At 54.2% G+C, this 19,106-nt stretch overlaps 1 protein-coding gene across 8 annotated transcripts in view; it reads left to right on the top strand.

The window, feature by feature from the left end:
• JAKMIP1 (janus kinase and microtubule interacting protein 1) overlaps positions 1–19,106 on the top strand; it is a 134,282-nt gene that overhangs the window by 34,128 nt on the left and 81,048 nt on the right. The gene's annotated exons all lie outside the window — the stretch shown is intronic.

The following is a 19,106-nucleotide window of genomic DNA, read 5'->3' as shown; positions in this document are numbered from 1 at the left end:
CTCTGGTGCCGCGAAGCTTTGCGGCCCCGTGTTCCTCTGCAGCATTTCCGAGATCCCTGCCTGCAGGCCGGTGGGCAGACAGACATCACCGCCCCACCGTTGTCCCGACGCTGGAAGGTTCTTGGCCTTCAAGTGCTTTGTGTTTGCAGTTGAGATCACTGGTGGGGAGCCGGAGCGTGCTGGGGAGCACACAGGGACGCCTGGAGCTCGTGCCGTGTGCTGGGCATCATCTGTCCGCAGCGCTGGCCCGTTCTTACCATCCTTGCTTTCCAGCCAGGGGACAGAGACGGAGAGGGCGGGAGGAGCCTGGATGGGGTCCCCGGAGCCAGCCTATGGCCGGGGCCCCGCCTTGTCACACTCACTGTTCTCTATTGCCGTTGCCCCGGAACGTGGCCCAGAGAACCCTTCTGAACTTGTGCGAGCTTGGCCAGCTTTGTTGTTCGGGGGGCTGAAACGATCCTCAGCAGGAACGCTGCGCTGGCCTCACGCCGCTGGTGTAAATGAAGACCTACGTCGCCGGGAGTAGCTCCCTTCCCCACCGTGCAGGCTCTGGCACCAGACAGAGGGCAGGTCTACCGCTCGGGGAATGGGAGCGCAGTCAGCCAGGGCCCCGTTTACACACAAGGAGGCTTCGGGGGTCTTGGGTGGCCCGGCCAGGGTAGCACAGGGCGACGGTGGCCGTGGATTCGGGCTTCACATCCCATGTCTTCACTGCCGGCACCAGTGGCTCATGAGAAGGTCAGGACAGGGTAGGGTTTAGTCAAAAAGGTGAGGTGTTCTGGCGGGAAGTCGGAGGGTTTCTCTGTCTCCATGTCGCAGCTTCCTGAGTGTCGCTAATCCCCCCCGTGTAGATGTTGCTGCTTTTAGAGAGTTTTCAGATGACTCTCATGTGGTTCTCAGAACAACCCTGGGTTGGGGGCCAGATTCCCATCCCCGGTCCCCTTCTGCCGATGAGAGTAACTCGCCCAGGGCATTCGGCTCTCTTCTGACCTGTGGAACTAGTTACGGGAAACGCAGGGCCGTGGAGCATCAGCGAGCAGGTGCCGGTCCCCCGAGTGCTGGGAAGTCACAGCGGGACCGACAGCTGCTGTGGACAGACCATGTGCCGCGCTGAACATCCAGGGCCAGTGGGGTTGGAGGTACCCGGGTTCTGGCCCAGCACCGGCCTCTGGCCCATCCTGCGCCTCCGAGGAAAATGCTGTAGAAAAGCCCCTCCAGCCGATGCTGTCACGAGTGTCCAGGTGAAGACACGTAAACTGCCGTTTGCATCAGATCTTGCATTCGTGTCTCAGGAGCTAAGTGTGGGACGGCCAGGACCACTGGGGGCTGAAGCCAAAAGCTTAGAGCAGGTGGCGTGGGATTAATTTTTGCAAATCATAAGAAAGGGAGTGCACGGCAATCTGTTAGCCGTGTCGGCATCTGATCTTAGTTTTTTAAATCAGCATCGTGGACTCCGTTAGTTACCGTGCTCTATTAAATCTAAGATGCCATCGGTCGAGAGATGCGTCATTGTATTCATACCACCGAAGAAAGGGAGAAAAAGCAACAGTGACAGAGTCAGGCTGTAAGACACGTCGTCATTTCAGAGATGTTAGTGAAGAAACACGCACCACAGGGCTGGGCAGTGCATCAGTGTCCCCTCGTTGACTCGCTGACAGACCACGGCCAAGGGCTGGCTTCGTGTGGGCACAGAGGGATGAGAGGCTGCTCCCAGTCCCTGCGCCCCAAAAGCCCACGGACTGCTCAAAAATGTAGCTAATGCTAAACAGATTGGTGTCAGAAGTTTGCTGATTGATGGGTTCACTCAGCCACAGAGTATTTCATGAGCACCTACTATGGGCCAGGCACTGTTCTAGGCGCTGAGGACCCCACGGCGGACAAAACTTCTCACCGAGCTCACTCCCTTCCAGGGCGATCAGCATGCGTTCCCGGTGGCAATTCGCAAACACTGCCGTGCAGAAAAGTTCACGTGCAAAAAATCTATGTTCTGATTGCCCGGCTTCTAGTCTTTGCTCTTTATCAGGTGTAGGATGAGACCCGGGGGTCTGCGTTTTCCCAAGCACGCCAGGAGGTCCCAGGGCAGGAGGACTTCCAGCCAAAAGGTGACAAACAGAGCTTCAGTGTTAATGACTTCATAGTAGCCCGTTGTATGAATGTCCTAGAATACGTTTACTTGTTGGGGATTTAGCAGGTATTTAGTTTGTTATTATTTTTTTCCATCTTCCCATTGTAAGTGACACATCTCTGAATGTCCCTGCCACTGAATACTACTTGCATACCTCCTCCGTGGTTTCTTTAGGGTCAGTTGGGCAAGGATACTTGGGCTGAGTTTTTAAGGGTGAGGTAGGAGTTCGCTGTGGTTCTCCCCACCACCACATGTGGCCCTGGAGCCTGACTGCCTGGGTTCATTCCCCACTTATTAGCGGGGGACTTTTGGGCAAGTTCTTTGCCTTGCCACAGTGTTTTCTCATCCCTCAAATGGGACAGTCATAGTACCGACTTTTTAGGGCTACCATAAGGAGTGAATGAACAACGCTGGTGGACCCAGCTGTGCACGCCGTGGCCGTGGTGGCGGTGGTTGCCGATTTGGCGTACGGCAGGCGGAGCAGGGAGAACCGTTTGCACGGTGCCCGCGTCCACAGCTCGGGCGTGGCCGTGGCTCTGTGGACGGAAGCTCTGGATGTGCTTCGCCTCGCGTGTAGGAGCTGATGCCGGACGACGGACCTCGCGTCGCAAATCCACGCCCAGCCCGTCACCCACGCTGCCCCTGGAAACACCTTTCTACCACATTGGTCTGGATGTGTCCCTCTGCTCACGTCCCCTCCCTCACATCCTGCTGCCTGGACGCGACCCGTAAACCCCTTGGCGCACGGGGGAAGGAGGGAGAGCCCTTAGGACTTGGTTTCGGCCTTCTCTAATGCCGCCCCACCCCCGCGTGCCGCTGTGTGACGAGAGTCTCGTGGGAGGTGATGGCAGAACTCGGCCCTCAACCCCGCTCGGCTTCTGAGGAGTGGATAGGAGTTTTCCCGGTGGAGGAGGAAGGGAGGGCTGTCCCAGCTGATGAGCTGGTGTGGGCACGGGTACAGCGGTGTGTTTGGGGTGACGTCAGTGGGTCACGGCCGGGTGTGGGGTCATGGTTGGGGTGGGGCTGCTAATGAGGGTGGCCGTGGGCTGCAGAGGCGGGCCCAGCATCGTCGGGCTCTTGAAAGTCGCCCTGGACTTCCTCGTGTCTCAGCTCTTTGGCTGTGCCTCTTTCTAGGCTGAAACGCGCCCCCACTCGTCTCCTAGCTTTTTAAAGGACCGTAGACATCTGACAAGTTCTTGCCCGATTGCTAAGGGCGCAGAAGGCTTCCCTTCATTATTTAGTTTGCCTTGGAACTGGGACTTGGAAGGCAACCAGTCTTTCTTTACACGCTTTGTGGTAAATCCCTTCTGGGAAACCAAATGCGACATCTCAGAAGGCTTCTCTCGCAGAAGGTTTGACGGGAATGAAAATAACTTAGCGGGCTAAGACGCGGCTCCCGGGGTGTGGCCTCTGGTCGTCTTCTGCGTCCACCTGGCTTGCTCTTTGCTTGGCCTCCAGAGTGGTGTCCGTGCGCCATATTGATCAGCTCTGCAGAGTGTAAGCTGGCTGCCTCCCGCCAGGGGAGGCGGGTCTCAGGAGGTGAGAGTTGGAAAAATGGGCCTTGAATCATCACTGTGGTTCAGCCGCCAGTAAGCCCCTGCTGTATGCAGGCATCAGGCTAGACTGGACCTGGGCTGGAATCCAGACTTCTCCAGACTTCCCCAGGAATCCAGACTTCCTCAGGGAGTGGTCATTTCTCCGGGGGCCGTGTGGCTCTGTGATGCGGGAGAAGGGTTTGGGTGGCACGGGGACAGATGTGTTTTATTTTGATGGTATTTCAGTGTGTGTTAGAGAAAATATAGCACATTAAGTCTGTGTGTGTGTGTGTGTGTGTGTGTGTGTGTGTGTACATGGGCTGAAATAGCCCATACTTCTTAAAAACATTATTTATTTAAATTCAAGTTAGCTAACATACAGTGTGGTCTTCATTCCGGGAATAGAACACAGGGATTCATCACTTCCATAAAACACCCAGTGCTCATCCCGAAAAGCGCCCTCCTTAATGCCCACCACCCATGTAACCCAACCCCCACCCACCTCCCCTCCAGCCACCCTCCGTTGATTCTCTGGATTGAAGAGTCCCTTACGGTTTGCCTCCCTCTCTATCTTATTTTTCCTTCCCTTCCCCTGTGTGCATCTGTTGAGTTTCTCAAATTCCACATAGGAGTGAAATCATATATCTTTCTCTGACTGAGTTATTTGCTTAGCATAATACCCTCCAGTTGCATCCACGTTGTATGTATGATTTTAAAAGTCAGCGATTATAAGAAGAATATTAAGCAAATGAAGGTAAGTTGCAGAGGGGCCGTGAAGGAACTTTCTCGGGGTTCCCCAAGATGTTCTTGATCACAGTGGCTAAACCTCTTTGACTTGTAACTTCAAGTGTAAACCACACCACAGTAAAGTTGATTTTGAAAAAGTAAATATGGGTCGTATGTGTTTTACGCAGAAGCCACAGCAGCCGCACCTGCGTGACTGAGGGTTGGAGACCCCCGTCTGGGCCAAACGCGCCTCACTTTTCCAAAGGCACACCGGAGGCCCAGAGAGGCGGGTGCCGCACAGGTGTTGTGCCAGGGGCAGGATGGGCGGGGTGGGGCCCGGCGTGGAGGCCTTGGCCGGCTTCACTGCCCGGTGCGGAGGGAGGTGGCCGTGATGGATGGGCGTGGGTGTGGCTTGTGGCAGAAGACAGGTTGCCCTCACATGGGCGGGCAGGTGGCATGGGTCTGCTCAGGTTGCTAAGGGATGCCCGCTTCTGTGAGGAGGTCCTGCAGGAGGGAGCTTTTCTGTCCTCCCCTTTCTCCCTCCCTCCCTCCCTCCCTCCCTCCCTCCCTTCCTTCCTTCCTTCTTCCTTCCTTCATAGTTTTTTTTTTAATGTTTATTTATTTTAGAGAGAGAGAGAGAGAGAGACAGAGCATGAGCAGGGGAGGGGCAGAGAGCGAGGGAGACACAGAATCGGAAGCAGGCTCCAGGCTCTGAGCCGTCAGCACAGAGCCTGTCGCGGGGCTCAAACTCATGAGCCGAATGACCTGAGCCAAAATCGGACACCCAACCAACTGAGCCACCCAGGCACCCCAGGAGGGAAGTTTTCTAAGTTTCAAGACCAAAGAACCCGAGTTTCCCTTTGGGGGTTATAGAGTCCTCTGCACGCTCCCAGGTATCAGCTTCCAATGTTCCATTTTTTTCTGTTTTAGACACTGCCAGTGTCGTGAGGGCTGACGCCCACTCCCCCCGGGGCCAGGTCTTGGCTCCTCAGCAGGTGGGCAGCGACACCTGAGGTGGGGGTGGGGGTGTAGGGATCAGGGGCTGCGGGCTTAGACCTCCTGTCTTCCCCTCAGAGGCCTGGGTGGGTCAGGGCAGTTCACCAGCACTGCCGAGGGGCGCCCTGGCCAGGAGTCACGGACGCTTGGCTTTTTGGCTCCCATTTAGGGACTGGCTGTTGGTTAGGCTATTGTATTCCTGGTTGATTCGTGGCCTCCCTCCCTCCTTCTCTGCCTCAGTGGTTACAGTGCATTGGGCACAGTGGTGCGGACCAGCGGCGGTTACCAAGTAATCGTACTGACATGAGCGAATGTTTTGTCACCGTGTATCCTGTGCCTAGCACTGGGCGAACTGGTTTTACTTCTGTGGCCTAGTTTACTTCTCAGGGCAACACTAGGACGGAGGTGTGTTGTTTGAGGACGGATGGTCCCCGAGCTCGCTGAATTCTCACCTGCTCCAGTGCAGAAACACTGTCTTTTGTTGGGAGACACTGTGAGCGTCTTGCTGGGAAGGAGGAGCCTAAGGGCCAGGTGTGGACGTGTCCTCCGTGGTCTCTTCCTCCTGTCCTGGTCCTCGGAAGCTGATTTTAGAGACCCATGTTGCAAAGGTGTTTCTGTTTCTGTTTTTGTTTTTGTTTGCTTTTAAAAAAGATTCTGCTTCCTACCAGCAGCATCGGGCACTTTTCTGGGGCCCAGATGGAGGCTGCGGGGTTTCAGGGAGGAGGCCAGACAGACGCGGAGGCAGGCACTGCCACTCCGAGGGCTATTCATCGAGATCAGGAGGCCGCTGAGGGCCGGGAATGCGACGTCAGAGCTGGGAGCAGAAGCACGTGTCTATTCCTGGATGCAGAAACCACTCTGTTCAGCAAGCAGGGCCGTGTCCCTGCTGCGTCAGGCCCTGGGTAGGGCCCTGGGGACACAGAGGTGGATGAGCCATAGACACTGCCCTTGCAGTTCACGGCACAGTAGGAAAGGGTTCGGGTAGATGGAGCTTGAAGGGGTGGGGGCTGCTTCCCAGTCCGTGATCTTGGGCGGGTCCCACTGTCCCCTTCTCTGAAATGGGGGTTGGGACGGGGACAGTCACAGCATCAATTTCAAAGGCACGGAGCTCCGACCGGGAGCTGCCCCCCTTGCTCGGTCTCTCTGACCTGGTGGAATGTTCTATGCTGTAGGGAAGCAGGGATGCTGGCCTACTACCCGTCTCATTCGCCCTCCCTCCCGCAGCATGTCTGTTGAAAGAATGAACGTGACGTTGACCTTGGAGGATTTGGGGTTTAGGCGGGTGGAGGCTTGGGACGAAGGGCGGTGTCGTGGGCAGGCAGAGGTGCAGAGGAGGGCAGGCCAGAGGCATGGGCAGGGAGGACGGGCTCCTGGGGGGGAGGGCTGGGCTGGGCTACAGATCCTAGCTGCCAGTGGGATACCTTGCTGAGGCGCTGAGGCCAGCTTTTGAGCACCGGGTAAGAAGGGTCTGCTCTGTGCTGGCGGGGAGGCAAGAAGCGTGGGCCCTGGCCCCCTTCCCAAGGAGCTTACGGCCTGGATGGGAGAGGAGGACCCCACAGGTAGAATGAGAACTTGATATAATTGGGACTTTGTGAGCAGATGTACATATTGAATTCAAGTCAGGTTTTTTTTTCCCCCCAATTTTCTACTCTTTGGGAGCTAAATGACACGGACCTTCCTTCCACTTTGGGCACGTGTGGGACAGACACGCTGGGGTTTGGAGTCGGGCCTGGTTTCAGGTCCTGGTCTCAGTACTTCTTACCAGGGCGGCCTTGGGCCCTGACACCTGACTTCGCTGAAACCCTGCCTTCCCGTCTGTAACGCGTGAGAGTCCTTCTTCATCGGTGAGACTTGAGGGTCTGCCCAGAACTGGGCCGGGACAGAGTGCCTGCTCACTGTTGGGTCATTTCTTCGTCGGAGGAAGGGCTGTAAAATTGGTGTGTGTGTGTGTGTGTGTGTGTGTGTGTGTGTGTGTGTGTGTGTAGGGGTAGGCTGTAAATTACTTTTTGTTTTCTTTTCTGAACCCCTCGAATTTTTTCCTTGATGAGCATTTTATTTTATTTTTCTTGAAGACTAGAACTTATGAGGAACAGACCTGACTAGGCCATCTGCTCAGTTGGGTCTTTGCTTCTGCAAATTGGCCCTGTGCCCTCAGTGGCAAGTTTGGGACTCGTGAGTGAGCCCCACGCCTTGGTAGACACATGCCATGTGCTGCTTTAAAGCCGTGAAACGTCCCGGGCAGCCAGGAAGAAGGGAGACTCTTGGACCCTGGTTCGTTTGCAAAGCCTTTTGCCCCATAAACGTGAGCCGCAGGCTGTCAGTCCTGACCAGCCCTCCAGCCCCAGGACCTTGGATAAAATCCAGCCAGGGTGCAAACCCCCAGCCCGCTGTTTTCTGGGTGCGTGTATTCGGGCCTGCTGTGTAGCCTCTTGGAACCCTCCCTCCTTCCCCCGCCTCCTGCAAACCTAAAAGCACCCTGTGACGCCATCCAGTTACCCGCATCAGAAACCTGGGCGTCTTCCTGCCCTCTTGCCCTGTCCCCTCATCCAGGCCCGGGCCCTGACCAGGAACTCCCCTGTCTCCTTCCACGTGTCTGTGCAGGGAAATTCACCCAGTGAAGAAAAGTGAGTGCTTACTATGAGCCAGGCCTCAGGATGGATGCTGTGGAAAATCCACAGATAAAGCCCCAGCCTCCTGGACTTGACATTCGGAGCGGATGGTGGGGGCTGTGTTGGGCGGGTGCGGGAGAGCCGCGGTGGACAAGTGGAAAATACGTGAGAAATGTAAGTGCGTGTTTGCCGCAGCTCCTGGAGGTCCGGTCTCCCAGCACCTGCTTGGCCCCAGGATATGCTGGCCAAGGGCGCTGGGTGCAAGAAGGGAAGACGTTGGCTCCGCCATCTTGAAAGGGCAGACTCGCCCTCCGTGGAGTCTGGGCGGTGTCCGGGTTACTGCGAGGGGCTGTGGAGAAAAGGAATGTTTGCATGCACTTCCTGGAGTCCGGAAGCTGAGGCCTGAAACCCTCGTTTGCTTAGGAAGAAACAAATGCAAAATGGTGCCACGCCTCTGCCCAGGGAAGATCTGCTGGGTGTGAGCCAGCCTTTGAGACCGGCCGTCCTTCGTCCACCTGGAGCCTCTCACCAGGAAATGCGGTTGCCCTGCTCTTGGCCCGAAAGAGAGGCACCAAGTCATTGCGCTCTAGCTTGGCGTTCAGCGTGGGGCTCTAGAGTTTACTCAGCGGCGTCCACATCACCCAACCCACTGCTTTTCCGGAGAGCTGTCCTACAACGAGAATCACGTCCAATCTTCATTTGGTCCCTCACTGTTCTCTGGGCACCCACCCAGGACCAGGCTCTGGGGGAGGTCCAAGCACAAAGTTGACTAGACCGGCTTCTTGCTTCCAAGGATGGAGTGTTCAGAGGAGGTGAGCTCTGGGTGGGGGGCAGGGACTTCTGTCTGTGTTCTGTCTCTGTGTCCGGCCGAGCAATGGCTCGGCGAATCCCTGCTGCACGGACGATGCTTGGGTGAGGTGAGTGAGTGATTGGATGGGAACAGGTCAGAAGGTGAGGCCAGCCCAGAGTGGCCAGGGTGGCCAGGGCAGAGGGGAACACAGGAGCCGTGGGTGCCCTGATGCAGGTTACAGAAGCCTCTGGGGGAGGCTTATGAGCTGAGGAGGAGAATATCCACACGGCATCCGGTCCCTCTGGCAGAGGGAGGCACGGGGGCGAACATTCGGAGAGCTGAAGGGGGGGGAAGAGGAGGCAGATGGGAGGCTGGTGGGCTTGGGCCGGACCCTGAGTGGGGGGACCGCCTGAAGCCATTCGGCGGAGGAGTGACATGACGGGGCACCCAGAAGACCACGTGGAAGACGGTTGGGGCCAGCGGGGCCTGGGAAGCAGACGAGGCCGCACCTCCGAGCCCAGGCTTCCCCCGCTGTTAATTCGCCAGGGTGTTGCCCAGACATTGGTGTTTCCGGTGTTTCGGCCCAAACACGTTCTCTGCGGACGGCCAGTTGATGTTTCTTTGTTGCCTGTGGATGTGCACTTTTAAAACTGAACAACTTTGTGTTAGCCCCCTTAGATGATTTAAGGGCCCCGCAAGAGACTGGGTTTTTAAGAGTTGGCCTCTTCCGATTTCTATGCCATTAACTTGAAGGAGGCAGAGGAGTTTCTTGTGTCATTTCCTCCTCTCAAGCGTGTGTTGGGCAAGAACCCAGCCCTGTGTCTCAGTCCTGCTCCATTACCCACCAGCTCTGTGACCCGGGGGGCAGTGTCCCCAGCTGTTAACAAGGGAGACGAAAGGTACCGGAGAGAACTGCCCTGCCTGTTAGAGATGGCGGTGTCTGACCTGAGGGTGTCAGTGCCCAGTGTCGTCTCTTCGATTAAACTTTCTAATTAAAGTTGGCCGCAGGGAAAAGGGTTCCTAGTAATCGAAGCTCATTCCCTTCACGGTTATTGGACTTTCATGTGCACAGGGGGCACCCGGGTCAGTGGAGTGTGCTGTGTGACCTTGCCCAAGTCACTCAACCTCTCTGAGCCTCAGTTTCTAGTTTCTTAGCCTGTGAACTAGGGACCATAATCGTTTCCGTCTCACTGGGTATCGGGACAGATCTGAGAACTCCAAAGCTAAGAACTGACCTGGAGTTTTCTGACTCCTGGTTTTGTATCCTCAACCCAATTCATCTGAAATGGTGTTTTCAAGATAATACCTTATGCGTCCTTTTAGGCCTGCTATTTAGGGGGATCCTTAAAAACAAATAATGTACAGGAGTTAGTGCACACATTTCTTTGGTAAGTTTTGAAACGTTAAGGTATGCCATATTTGAGGATGAGTTCAGCGGGGCTGGCTTCCCCCAATGAGCTGTGTCTGGAAGGGAGCACAGCCCGGGGTAGGTTGTGTCTTTCAGGCAGGTAAAGTGGGAGAAGATACTAGAGAAGCTTCACATCTGTTACTAGCAGATGTTCTCGACCCTGGCACCTGCATGTTGGAATCACCTTGAATCACCTTGTCTGTTTCGGAAAAATACCCATGTCTGTGTCCACCCCCGCCCCCTCCCCCCACCCCAATCAGTGTTGTCTGGACTCCATCTGGGTGTTTTCCTAGTTTTTTTTTTTTCATTATTGATACAGAAATACAATTAATTTTTGTATACGAATCTTGTATCCTGCCACCTTGCTGAATTCGTCTATTAGTTTTAATAGTTTTGGGTTTCTTGGTTTTTATAGATTCCTTAGGGTTTTCTGTACACAGGATCCTGGGAGCTGCAAATAGAGATAGTCTTACTTTTTCCTTTCCAATCTGGATACTTCTATTGCTTTTTTTCTAGCCTACGTTTTCCGGATAAACCTGTAGTCCAATGTTGAATAGAAGCAGTGAGAATAGACATCCTCGCCTAGTTCCTGCTCATAGAAGGAAAGCTTTCAGGCTTTCACCGTTGAGTGTGATGTTGGCTGTGGGGTTCTGCGGACGCCCTTTATTGGGTTGAGGAAGTTTCCTTCTGTTCCTAGTTTGTTGACTGTTTTCATCATGACAGGTAGTTGATTGCATCATATGCCATTTCTCATCTGTTGAGATGATCTTGATGAGGTTTTTGTCCTTTATCCTATTTTTTTAACTTTTAAAAAATCTTTCTTTACTTTTGAGAGAGAGAGAGACAGAGACAGAGCATGAGCAGAGGAGGGGCAGAGAGAGAGGGAGACACAGAATCCGAAGCGGGCTCCAGGCTCCGAGCTGTCAGCACAGAGCCCGACATGGGGCCCGAAATCATGCACCGCAAGATCGTGACCTGAGCTGAAGTCAGACGCTCAACCGACTGAGCCCCCCAGGCACCCCTTTCCTTTATCCTATTTAATATGGTGTATTACATGGGTTACGTTTGGGTGTTAAACCAGCTTTGCATCCTGGGATCAATCCCATCTGGTGGCAGTGTATGCTTCTTTTTATATGTTGCTGGATTTGGTTGTTAGGCAACCAAATTTTGTGTTTTGTTGTGTTTTGGCTTACAGATGCATCGCCCCAAGCTCGTCCATCTTCACGTGACCTTCTCCCTTCTCTCTGTCTCCAGATTTTTCCTTTATATAAGCACACCAGTCATTTTAAATCAGGGCCACCCCATCATGTTAACCTGACTGTGTTAACCTGACTGCGTTGGTAAAGACCTTATCTCCAAATGAGGTCATGTTCTGAGATACTGGGGTTAAGACTTCAATATGTGAATTTTTTCAGGAGGGGGAGGAATTTAACCCATTATACAGATCAGGAACACTCTTCAATATCATTGAAATGTTCTTCTGACATTGATTTTCAATTTGTTTTTCATTGGGTGGAACCCGTTTTTTTTTTTAAGTTTATTTATTTTGAGAGAGAGAGCACGCACGTGAGCAGGGGAGGGGCAGAGAGAGAGTTGGGGAGAGAGAGAATCCCAAGCAGGCTCCACACTGGCAGCACAGAGCCGGCGGGGGGCTCGAACCCGTGAACTGCGCGACTGTGACCTGAGTAGAAACCAAGAGTTGGATGCTTAACCGACTGAGCCACCTGGGCACCCCTGGGGTGAAACCCTTTTAATGAACAGAATCTTATCTTGAAGTCCATGTGGAACATGTGGAACCCCCCCCACAAAGCAAGCTAAAGTTGGGGGTAGTGGTGCCCCAGCCTCAGATGGGTCCAGAGATGAGTGGAGTTGTCTCTTGTTGTGTGTGTGTACATGTGTGTGTGCGTGTGTGTGTTCCTCAGTATTAATTGTTAATTATTAACATTAATGAAATGGTTATTAGTTATTAATCAGGTATCCTCGATTCCACCAGAAGAATGGAGGGAGGAGTGATTTTTTATTTATTTATTTATTTATTTATTTATTTATTTATTTTTTCTTTTTTCTCAGGTTTTTTAAAAAATTTTATTTATTTTTGAGACAGAGAGAGACAGAGCATGAATGGGGGAGGGTCAGAGAGAGAGGGAGACACAGAATCGGAAGCAGGCTCCAGGCTCTGAGCCATCAGCTCAGAGCCCGACGCAGGGCTCGAACTCACGGACCACGAGATCGTGACCTGAGCCGAAGTTGGACGCTTAACCGACTGAGCCACCCAGGCGCCCCTTATTTATTTTTTTTAACACTTATTTATTTTTGAGACAGAGAGAGAGCATGAACAGGGGAGGGTCAGAGAAAGAGGGAGACACAGAATCCAAAACAGGCTCCAGGCTCTGAGCTGTCAGCACAGAGCCCGACGCGGGGCTCGAACCCACGGACCGCGAGATCATGACCTGAGCCGAAGTCGGACGCTCAACCAACTGAGCCACCCAGGCGCCCCAGGGAGGAGTGATTTTTAATCTCATCTTTATCTGTCTTCCCCAAATTTTTAACAATGAACACATAATACTTACTAATTAATCATTATGCTCATTAATATTAATAATATCAATCAAATTATTAATTAATGAGTTAATGTGACTCTTGCTGTATTCACAACAACCCAACCTCCTGAGGTATAGGTATGATGATTTTCCTCATTTTTCCAGGTAGAGAGACAAGCTCGGAGAGGACAAGTAACCTGCCTGGGGACACACAGCCCACAAGGGGTAGGGGCTCGATTCCAACTCAGTCTGATACTGAGCTGGGCCTCGAGAACACTCTGAGGTTCTAGAACATGAAGTTCCATCAGGGGAACATGGGTGTGGCTAGGCTCTCTTTGTAGTGAACATGAACAAAGTATTAGGTTTTCTGCTGTGTTATTTGAAGTTGTTCTTTATGTCCCTCTTTAATTTTGGCGCAGTTTTCTGGGGCACCCCTATCTCCACCTGTGTTCATCTGTGGGGCTACTTCAAACAGGGGTGGGGGAGGCAGGGGTGGTTGGAAGGTGGAGGGGCTGGGTCTTGGCTGGGCCTCAGGCTTGACCCCAGAGTTGCCCTGCGGGGACCTTGGGGGGGGGTCAGAAGCCATTGTGCCACGGCTGGCTCCAGCCACAGCTGTAAGCAGGGTGATGGCCACACCCCATAAGCACCCCCCCCCCCATCTGCCAGGCTCACACCAACAAACGGGCACCTTGCAGCACCCCCTGGGTCCCCATTGATCCTGGGGTCAAATCTCGTGTGGATGGGTGGATGAATGAATGAATGAATGAATGAATGAATGATGTATCTATGGTTACCTGTAGAACCCAGCTCCGAGGCAGCCTAGGAAATGTAGTTTCTGGCTTTGTAGCCTCCGTAGTTCAGGGGGGATGGCTGTCCCCCTTTGGGGTCATTTCCTCAGGGTGATGTGAGTACCGACAGACTGAGAAGGGGGGTGTTGAAGTGCCTCTGTCTCAGATCTTTTTTTTAGGTTTATTCATCTATTTATTTTTGAGAGAGAGAGAGAGAGAGAGAGAGAGGGAGAGAGAAGGAGAGAACCAGCAGGGGAGGTGCAGAGGGGGGGACAGAGGAGCTGATAGCAGTGGGCCTGATGCGGGGCTCCAACTCACGAACCATGGGATCGTGACCTGAGCTGAAGTCAGCCGCTTAATCGCCTGAGCCGCCCCGGCGCCCCTCGAATCTTCAAGCTACTCATGGTTCCCTGGTTCCCAGGGTCCCTCCCGGACGGGTGGCACGTACCGTCTCTGAGCAAGAAGTACAGCCTAAGTCTGGTCTGGCCCCTGTGGCCCCTGTTAGGACAGCACACCCTCCTCCGTTCAGCTGGTGGTTCACGGGAACCACAGGGCCTAGCAAGCAAGTGGCATGGGCGAGGCAGGGCTGCACGCGGCCGTCTGCTGGGGCAGGAAGGAAGGAAAGCCAGAGGGCAAAACAACAGGCCGCTCCTCAGCCCGAAAACGTGGGGAGAAGAAAGATGTCCCATCCCAGGGGTAGCCCGGATGGGGCCACCCAGTGGGAATCCGAATCCTGGAGCAGAGGAGGGCTGGAGCAGGCAGCCTGTGGAGGCTGGGGTGGGATCTTGGCTCCTCACTTCACCTCCTCGAGCCTCAGGTTCCTCACCCGTAAATTGGATAGTCGGTTGAATTCCATGAGCTCCGTGTTGAGATTCAGCACAAGACCCCGCGTAGCTGCCCGGTGGAAGCCGAGCTGATCGCAGGCACTGTGGTCTGATCTCCGCGTGCCCTCCGCCAGAGCTTTCTGAGAGCAGTCCGGACCCCCTGGCACGGGGCTTACCGTCGGCCGGCAGGAGCGGAGGGGGAGGGGACCCTCGTGGCTGGCCTCTTCCCGAGTCGGCGGTTCCTCGGAAATCTAAAGTCTTTACCTTAGTTCGGCTCTTGGCCAGACTGACCATCATCAAAAGCAAGAAAAGCAGGGGTAGAAAGGATAAGTCAGGGGTAACTGAGCGCCAGGTGATGGCAGGGCTGTGTCTGGCTGTGTGAGCGCGGGCAGTGGGTTGGCCTCTCTGTGCCTCCTGTTGTTTCCGGTACGAGGCATGGAAAATGAGACCTCCCTCTCGGGAGCTTGACAGGGTTAAAGGGATGGCCCTTTGCCGACACTTAGCACTTGTAATAGGTCGCTGTGGTGCTCCCCTCACTCCTGCTCCTGGAGGAAGATATTACCGCCGGGAGGCAGGAATAGGCCTTCCCAGGGCGACTAAATAGTCTCGTGGTTGTTTGGGTTCAAACAGACCAAAATACGGGTTTATAGGCGCCTGCCGAGAGTCCAAGCCCTTCTGGAAACGTCGAAGGAGCTGTTCATTCACCGTGGAATTCTCCCCACCTCCACCGTTTCTCGATTCGCCGGCCACCAGTCTCCACCCCGGCGCTAGGTGATAATTTGAAAACGTCTGTGAGAACTTCTGTGAGAGCCGGCCGTGCTGGCGGGCAGTGGTTTGGGGAGGAGCCAGTGGCTGGGGCTCACGGGGGCTCGGGTTCAAGTGCAGGGTGGCTGGGGCTCCGTGGGCCTCTGTTTGCTTCATCGTAAAGCGGGGCCATCACTGCCTCCTCAGCTGGGCTGTGGTGGTTGATGCAATGAGATGGGGGGGGGGGCGGCTAGATTATTTTATGCTGCAACGTGCCATGTACATGGTGGCATTTTTGTTAAGGGAGGGCCAGGCTGGGCCCGGGAAGTGCGCATCTCTGGAATGGGCTGGGTCAGCTCTGGTGGCATCCCACAGCTTGAGAATGGGGGAGGAGTGGTCCCCGAGGAACCCCGCCCCAGGCCCCTCCAGACTCCGAATAGATGGACCCTCCGTCTTTCTTCTGTCCCTGCCCGGGTCCTGCTGGCACTGCGGGGCCAGCTCACAGGCTACCTCCGTCACGGAAGGCCCCTCTCTCGCCTCGGGGCATCCACGGCGGGCTAGCCCTCGTCTTCCGTGTGAGGCTGATTATTATGGACACCTCACCCCTGCCCTGCCGAACTTGAAGACCCGGTGGGAGAGGGAGGGTCATCATCTGGATCCGGTCACCTCTCTATCCCTGGGCCCCCGCGGCACCTGCTAGTGTCTGCGTGCCTGAAGGAGGGCGCCGCGGGGTTTCCTGTGCGCGCATGTGAACGTCCGTGTCACAGGCACGTGCCCGCTGCCTTTGCCCGGGGGCAGGTGCCCAGCCGGGCTCTCAGAAGGTGGAGGACATGTGTGTCAACACAGCACGATCAGGACTCCGAGGAAGGGAAGCTCGGGGGACCACGGTGTGCAGGGGACGCCCCCGCCGGCCTGAGGGTGGGAAGTCGTGCCAGCAACAGCTGTCCGAGGAGGTAACCCCCAAGCTGCATTTGGAAGACGGTGGGCAGGTGGGGGCGCCTGGGGGGCTCAGTCGGTTAAGCCTCCGACTCTTGGTTTCGGCCCAGGTCACGATCTCATGGTTTGTGAGTTCGAGCCCCGAGTCAGGTTCTGCGCTGACAGCACGGAGCCTGCTTGGGATTCTTTGTCTCTCTCTCTGTCCCTCCCCCACAGGTGCTGTCTCTGTCTCTCCCAAAACAAATAAATAAATGTAAAAAGGAGATGGACGGGCGGGAAAGGGGGAAGGGCATCGCAGGAAGGGAGGATCAGCTGGGTTTGTTGAGTTGATGCTGGAGCCCTGAAAAGTCCCTTCTGGGTCACCCGTGCTCTGGAGCAAGTCCCCTGGGCTCTCGTCCGGGGGTGGATTTCAGGGGTCCTGCGCTCCCGTCTGGTCATGCTGTCATCTCAACATGTGGCTTCGAAGGCCTCTGCCCCCAGGGGGAGAGAGGAGGAGTCACTAGGGCTCTTCCCCTCCTCCCCCCCCCCCAGCCCCGTAGTGACACAAGTCACTGCCGCTCGGGCACCACTGGCCAGGGCTGGTTACACGACCCCCACCCCCTGTAAGGGAAACTGGGAAGTGGAGGGAAGCAGGTGCGGGGTTTGAGGAGTGCACGGGGAACCCGCTTCCAGAGATTCCCCGGGGCCCAGGGGAAGGCGGCATCGATGGGGCTTATAGTCCCCAGACTTCGCGGCTCTGCCAGAAACTCGATAAAACACGGACTCCCTCCCTGCGCCGCCCCCCCCCCCCCCAACCACTGGGCATTAATATTATGGCTGGAAAAGAAACCCGTGGAAAGAACAGAGCTCAGGGGGTAAAGGGAGTCTGGTTACAACATGTGGAGAAGGACTAAGTTCTTTGGTGACTGTTAATGCTTTTAGGGAAGTGGGTTTAACATTGGCCCTTTCTCCTCCTTGCCCTCCCTCCCTCCCTCCCTCCATGTCAGAGTGTAAACACTACGGAGTAGGTATGGTGGGCTTTTTCGCGTGGAAACGAGCCCTTTACATTTACGAGTCTTCTAAGCCTTTCAAAGAAGCTGCTCACAGAGTCTGCTTCTCGTTGCTTCAGGAGATGCTGGCAGTGGATGGGGAAGCGGGGCTGAGTCCTGCTCACAAAACGCCCAGGAGCACAGGCAGGGGAGTCCCGCTCAGCTACCTTCCCCATTCTTCTTGGCAAGGGCTTGGTCTTCGCTTGCGATTTTAATTTTCGTTCATCATCATGGTTTTGTGTGTTCTTTCGGGCCACATCATTTCCCAATGTGCTTCTGGAGAATCAGTTGTATAATGCAGTTTTTATCTTACTGAATTTATTACGAAGATCTTTCTTTAATCCAAATAGCTGGCGCTTTGGGGTGTAGGTGAGAGATTGTCAGCATTGGGGGACCAGCAGTGGCTGGGGGTTCATTTCCTTTCATAGACTAGGAGCGTGCGGAAGACAGCTGGCTTTGTGGCAGCCTGGGAGGGGGGGTCTCGAAGTTCACTGCTGTCTTGTAGACCACACATAGCTGCCTGCCTTTTTCCCAACCACTCTGACAGTCCCTGTCTTTATTGGTGCAGTTAGACCACTGATGTTTAAAGATTTTTTAAAAATATTTTTTATATTACAGAGAGAGAGAGAGAGAGAGAGGGCACATGAGCAGGGGAGGGGCAGAGAGGGAGACACAGAATCGGAAGCAGGCTCCAGGCTCCAAGTGTCAGCACAGAGCCTGACGCGGGGCTTGAACCCACAAACCGTGAGATCATGACCTGAACCGAAGTCGGACGCTTCACCGACTGAGCCAGCCAGGCGCCCCTGGACCACTGATGTTCAAAGTGATTATTGATATAGTTGGAGTAATATCTACTATATTTGTTATTTTTCTTTTTTTAATGTTTATTTATTTTTGAGAGAGAGAGAGAGAGAGACAGAGACAGAGAGAGCATGAGTGGGGGAGAGAGAGAGGGAGACACAGAATCGGAAGCAGTCTCCAGGCTCCGAGCTGTCAGCACAGAGCCGGACGCGGGGCTCGAACTCACGCGAGATCACTCGAGATCTCGCGAGATCATGACCTGAGCTGAAGTCGGACACTCAACCGACTGAGCCACCCAGGCGCCCCTGTTATTTTTCTGTTCTTCCCGGTTCTTTGTTTCTCTTTTTGCCTTCTGCCCTTTTTCTGCCTTCTGTGGTTTTAACTGAGCATTTTACGTGTCCCCATTTTCTCTGCTTTCTCGGCATAGCAGTTACACAGGCACACCTCATTTTCTTGAGCTACGCTTTATTGTGCTTTGCAGACAGGGCCTCTTTTACAAATCGAGGGTTGGCGATAACCCTACGTCGAGCAAGTCCTGTCTGTTAGAGCCGTTCCTTCCAACAGCGTTTGCTCCCTTCGTGTCTCTGTGTCACCTTTTGGTAATTCTCACAATATTTCAAACTCTTTCATTATTATTGCATTTGGCAGGGTGACCTGTGATCGGTGATTATGACTCCGGGAAAGCTCAGACGATGGTTAACAGTTTTTAGCAATAAAGCATTTTTCAATTAAGGTATATACATTTTTTTTTAGACATTGTACTATGGCACGTGTAGCAGCACAGTATGGTATAAACGTAACCTTGATGTGCACTGGGAAACCAAAAAATTCGTTTCACTCCTTTCGTTGAGGTATTCACTTTCTTGCAGTGGTCTGGAAGCGGCCCCGTAATGTCGCCAAGGCGTGTCTGTGTTTCTTAACTTCTCAGAGTGGCGGCCTTAGAATTTGCAACAGACACGTAACACAGACGCCTAATCCAAGTCCCTTCCCAAATGACACCGCGTGACGTCACATGTAGCGTGCAAGCACCTTCCACACACTCTTCCTGTTCCCTCTGTCTCAACCCTCACCGCACTGCTGCCTTCCGTGCCCCTCATCCAGAAGCTGTAATCGCGTGATACGTTGTTGCTGTTACTATTTGGACCACTGTCACCTGGTAGATCATTTAAGAATAAGGAAGATAAGGGGTGCCCGGGTGGCTCAGGCGGTTAAGCATCTGACTCTTGATCTCAGCTCAGGCAGGTCCTGGTCCCACA

Source organism: Prionailurus viverrinus, chromosome B1 (genome assembly GCF_022837055.1).
Source record: "Prionailurus viverrinus isolate Anna chromosome B1, UM_Priviv_1.0, whole genome shotgun sequence".
Classification (NCBI taxonomy): Eukaryota; Metazoa; Chordata; class Mammalia; order Carnivora; family Felidae; genus Prionailurus; species Prionailurus viverrinus.
The sequence above is the reverse complement of the archived record's forward strand: the minus strand, read 5'-3'. Positions and strand labels throughout refer to the sequence as shown.